This window comes from Gossypium hirsutum, chromosome D08 (genome assembly GCF_007990345.1).
Source record: "Gossypium hirsutum isolate 1008001.06 chromosome D08, Gossypium_hirsutum_v2.1, whole genome shotgun sequence".
In the NCBI taxonomy this organism is placed as follows: Eukaryota; Viridiplantae; Streptophyta; class Magnoliopsida; order Malvales; family Malvaceae; genus Gossypium; species Gossypium hirsutum.
Genome location: NC_053444.1, coordinates 64,609,576 through 64,615,447, shown reverse-complemented (window position 1 = coordinate 64,615,447; position 5,872 = coordinate 64,609,576). Strand labels below are relative to the sequence as shown.

The following is a 5,872-nucleotide window of genomic DNA, read 5'->3' as shown; positions in this document are numbered from 1 at the left end:
GATTCTGTCAAGTCTTAATTTAATTGTAAATTTATTAAAAATTTATTTAGTTTACAAAAAAATGTTTATATTTTTTTATATTTTAAAAAATCTAAAAAAAATCTCATTTTAACTAAAACCATATTTATTTTTTTTATAAATTTGGCATAATGTTTATATCACAATTCATAATCTAAATCATTAATTATAAAAAAATTAAACAAATTGAAGAAAATATTTAAATTAAAAAGTATATTAATAAAATTCATGCCAATTTTATGGGGGATTAGGGTATTAAAGAAACATGAAGAGATATTTGAGAAACGATTTCCCACCATGGATGAAGATCATGATGTACTACCAAACAAACGATTAAAGACCATGGATTTGGTCAGTATGGGTATGATTAGCAAATCACATGGAAAATGAGCTTGTTACCAAGTGACGCAAAGATTGTTGTTAGAAAGGTGTCACTGTAAGACCACGTGATTGGAAAAGTCGGTGGGCTAATTGGAACGATCAAGTGGTCCCACCACAGAGCTGTAAGTTCCATCTAATCAGGAGGGCACACGTAATGATCTCACCGATCACATGTGATGGCGGCGCACCACCCAAAGATAGACCCCTGCTCCGTTTTATTTTACTTTCTGTATCTGGTCTGGTTTGGTTTGTTGGGTAAGCGTGGACGGTGAAAGTTTTGAACTACCTGTTTTAAGGGTATTATTGGATTTTGTTAGAAGAAAATGTAGTGTTTTCGCTTCTTGATTGGCTTCTTTACAATAAAAGCTAACATGAGACTATTCAGCAACCACATCCATTGAAGCTTGAAAATGTGGCATCTTTATTTTCCCAAGGAAGGCAGTATGGTTACAAATTAAATTACGTTATACTTATGACTCGTAAGTTGGCATCATACTCTACACATCTCGCTAAACAAGATTACGAACTAAGTACCCCTTTGGATGGACGGTAATACTCACAGTTACAGTAATTAATATCATTGTTATTATTATTTTTAATATTACTAAAAATAAACGAACTACTCATCCAAAATACTCTTACCAACTTAAACGTAGCATAGTCAAAACCTTGCTACCCATAACCTCGTAAGCATAGTCACTGATAGTTCCAATTGATCGTTTGGAGCTTCCATGTATTCTCAATCACGTGTGATGGGATATATGTAGGTCGATTGGACTCCAAACAATAGAAAATCAATACCAAAATGACACGAGACTTTGAAAATGATCAGAAGAGTTCCTTTTAAAATCCACGGACACCAAAACAGGGCAACTCTCTCTTCTCTCGCTCTAGACTCAAACAGTCACACTCTTCAACTATCTCATGCTCCGGCCCCTCAAGGAAGTCAAACTCTGGCCACTATCATTACCTACTGCTCTCCGCCCGCCAGATAAACCCATAAACCACCACAAAACTCCAGCCTTGTATCAACAGATTACTTAGAAAAGTTAAGTTGGGTTGTTGTGGCTCTTTCTTCACAGAAACTTCCCCTTATGTAACGCAATGGATGATTGGGGAAGAAAATAGAAGAAGCCCTTTTTCATTTCTGACATGGAGATCTGAATAATTTTCATAATACAGGCCAAAGAGTAAATTAAATATTATAAACTCAGACCATGAACATGAAGAAACGTCAGGAATAAAAAAGAATTCTTGGGGTCTCAATGGTTAATGGGTAACTTATGCTCCTTTGACTGGAGTTGACCCTAAAATGAATTTAATCAAAGGTTGAACTCAGTTCCGATCTCATCGGAATAGCCCTCGAATATAAAAGCTATTTGTTTGGTAGTTTTATTTAATAGATTGTAGCACTAAAGCCCCAATGGCAATCAAACAAGTTGGACATAAAACATTTTCTATAAAAATGCAGAATAAAAACCATGCGCCGCTTCAATCGACACGAAATGGCTATTAATGTGCTAGCCACCCTACTCTATTGTATTTTCATGGCATGAAGAAAAAGATGGCCATGCCTTGAGAGTTTCGATGTAAGGTCTTGAACACAAGCTACAACAAGGGCTAACCATAATTTTGGACAAAATACTATATCACAGCTGGAAGGGTAAAATTACCATAGAGGCCTTTGTATTAAGGTAAAAGTACCATGGAGCTCCTATACTAGGGTAAAAGTACTAATTTGCTCTTTTATCTAATATATAGGGACTAATTTGCCCATTTTTTTAGTAAGGGGCAAAATGTAATTTGATTCCTGGTATAGAGGCCTCCATGGTACTTTTATCTGACTGGAAGTCATGTTATTAAAACATGTGCCTTAAAAAGAGTGTTGAATTTTTCTCAAGTTTTTGGCTCTATTTTTAAGGTATCACTATACGTGAACGAAATGAAGAGTTGGAACAACGTAGATTCAAATAACCGAAAATGGTCTCTTTCTATTTAGGGCAGATACGAGTTTAGTAGTGAGTTAAGTACCTTGAAATCCCCAAGCAAGTGTGTTCAAATCCAAAACTTCATTAAGTGGTTGCATTGTACATGCACTCAGCTTGGAACTGTCTTACTAGCAATACCATCAACATTCCTACCAGTATGTGCTTGCAATATTGCCTGCAATAAACCATTTTTTATATGGATATTACATCACCTCACAAGAATCAACGAAACAAATAAAAATAGTATACTCATGGTGCAATCATCCAGCACTCAGATCAAGGAAACCAGTGTAATTCAATAATTTTTTAAAATCTTTGATGTATTTCCAACAATTAATCTAACTTAGCACCTAAACCATCTTTAATTCTACATATTCTAATATAAATGCAACTCTGCTTTTCCTCTTATTGCTTTTCCCTGCGTGCCCCCCTTCATATCCCTAGACAAAATGATCTACAAAAAATGAGAATATTTTATAGAAAGAATCATCAAGAATAGGAAGAAACCGGTATGATTTGGACCTATGTTCTCCGATTCAAATGTAAGTGTCGGATATTGATATATGTCCAGCATGAGTATGTTTAATAATTTTGAAGTTTTTCCATGAAATTTGAAGGCAGATGATATGATGAAAATAAAGAAACAGATTATTGCTTTGTGACCTGTCCTGCTACTAGAGATCATAACATGAATGAAATCCAGACAAGAGAATAACATGAATTAGTAATTGTAAGAAATCATAGGCCATGATACCTGACGTGCAATTATTTGTAAGAAATACTGGACCATAAATCACATGCAACTGCAAAATCCTTTAATTAAGTTCTCTAGACATGTTCGTGAATTTATTGCTTTCGTTTTTGTTTTCTCTATCTGCCTTGCCTAGGTTGACGCTTACCTTTCCTTTGGAAACATAGGCATCTCCGAGAACCTAATAAAATTTCAATTTAATCTTTTTGAAAATCATATAGAGATAAGTTAATAAAATGGTGGAATTACATTTTAGCTCCGCTAAAAATATAAAACTTAACCTTGACTCCTAAAAAAATTCTGGCTTCAACTCTGAATAGACCTTCATCTGAACACTAATACCTACCACAAGCTAAGCACCACAGCCACTATATTTACCCTTCATTTCACTATAACATGATTCAAGCAGCCGACAAGTAATTATCACCTACTACATCTAGTCTAACCCCCCAAGTTTTTGTACATTGGGTCATATTCTCTCAAAAGATGAAACAAGGTCTTGTGAAGTGTGCTGATAAAATTAGGGATAGTGCATGAAAAGGTTAGCAGAATTCTTACTTTCCGGTTACTCTTAGTGAAGCCTCCTAATCAAAATCAGAAGAGAGTTGAAGCTCTGGTAAAGTAACCAACTTGAATCCCTGCCATTAAATTACCACCAACACTATTAAAACGAACTTGAATCCCTGCCTCTCCCTGCAATATAAAAAGAAAACCCACCGAAATTAAATAAATTTGTTTAATAACTGAACTTATTGAAGACGAGAAGCTAACGGGCGTGATGAGAGTCTTTCCACCGCACCGTAATATTGCTATCCAAATAGATTCACCTGCTGCGATTGCACAAAAATAGATTGAAATCGGACTGAAACGTGGGTTCGGTGGAATCCAAAGGAGCCTTAATAAAATTGGCGGGAGTTCTTTCTCGGGCAAATTATCGAGCACCTCGTGAACCTCAACCAGTTAGAAATCCAATTAGGTTGGGCCACATATTGTTTGCTTAAGCTTCGGCCCAAAATCTGACCTTAGCTTAGTTAATATCTCCATTTTTGAAGGGATAAATATTAAAATTAGGATTATTTTCCTGTACAATTGAACACAAGCTCGTTACCATATACATTAATTTTAATTTAATATATAATGTTTGTGTGATTTTATATATAAAATTTTAATTTAATTCAATTTTCACAAATCACTACCAACGTTATTGAGTTAACATCATTTTACGTTGATATATTGCATATACAAATAATAAAATTAGTTCGATATGGAAATAAATGTATGTATTCATTTCTTTAAATGTGTACGATTTAAACAAAATAAAATTGAATCACAGCTCAAGCTTCATGTGTATAATTGAACCAAATCAAAGTTCATTTATCAATTTGTATATTGGATCAAAGTTCATATATTTATCCTAATTTTTTAAATATCTTTCATTTATTTGATCGAATTAGTTTGAGAAATAATTTTTTAAGAAGAGTAAGATGGGGTTTGAATCTGTGTTATCTAAGTATCAGAGAAGAACTTTAATCACTGCTCTAAACAAATCTTGACAAATAACTTTTAGACATAAGGTCACATTTAGCCCTTATTCTTTTTTTTAAGCTAAATTTGACATTCTATTTTTTAAAAAGAGTCAATTTTGACCATCAACCTTTAAAAAATAGTCAATTTACTTTTTTAATGTAAATACTGATTAAAATGTTAATTTTTTAAATAAGGCAGCTCGCATGATGATGCACATGCACTTCATGCTATTTTTTGTTTTAAGTTTTTGAACTTTTTATATGTTTTTTTTAATGTATTTTTATAATTTTTAAATTATTTGTTGGCATGCACATAAAATAAATATTGTCATGTTAGCATGAAGTATGCATAAACTACCACACGGTATGTCATGCCAACGTCATTAAAATTTTAATATTTTAGTTAGCATTTCCATTAAAAAAAATTATTTTAACTATTTTTAAAAGGTTAATGATCAAATTTAGCCAAATAAGAATAATTGTCAAATTAACAAAATATGTAAACATTGAAGGTTAAATTTGACATTATGCCAAAATTTTATTATTTAAAATAATAAAATATTAATATCATGGTAAAAAAAATTCCAGTCCCTCTCAATTTCGAAATTGAGCAATTTAATATCTCACAAGAAAATTGGAGCAATTTAATCCCTGACAAATTTGGAAGTGAGCAATTAAGGACAATTAATCACAGTATTAATATTTATTGTCAATTGTGCATGATTTTGATTGGTATAATAACAAATTTAGCCCCCAATATTTACATATTCTATTAATTTGATTTTGATTCTAAAAAAAATTAACAAATTTAGCCTTAACATTTACACATTTACAAGAATATTGCAGGCTAAATTTGTTAAATCATGACCAAATTGATGGAACATGTAAATTACGACCACTAAATTTGTTATTATACCAATCAAATTTGACGAAAAATATTAACAATGTGATTAATTGTCATTAATTACTCACTATTGAAATTGACAGAAATTAAATTGTTACGGTTTTTTTTAGAGTAGTCAATTTGCTCAATATCGAAATTGAAAGGAACTAAAAATATCATTTTATCTTAATATAAAAATTAAATAAATTTTTTGACAGGAAAATTAAATAAAAGTTTTATTATTTAATAATAATAATTTAAAACCGACCAACTAATAGGGGTAATAAATTATGTTATCCAAAATTCAAACCCTTACCTAGGTCGT

The 5,872-nt window shown here is 31.9% G+C and overlaps 1 long non-coding RNA gene across 2 annotated transcripts; it reads right to left on the bottom strand.

Moving 5' to 3' along the window:
* Positions 1 to 796: 796 nt before the first annotated feature.
* Positions 797 to 4,140, bottom strand: LOC107899073 (uncharacterized). Of its 2 annotated transcripts, none has more exons than XR_005917014.1 (4): positions 3,938 to 4,140; positions 3,697 to 3,831; positions 2,431 to 2,562; positions 797 to 1,559 (listed from the first exon to the last, which is right to left on the bottom strand). It is a non-coding gene; the product is annotated as an uncharacterized lncRNA (long non-coding RNA). The 2 variants fall into 2 exon arrangements; XR_001684567.2 differs by having other exon boundaries at positions 3,966 to 4,140.
* Positions 4,141 to 5,872: the final 1,732 nt, after the last annotated feature.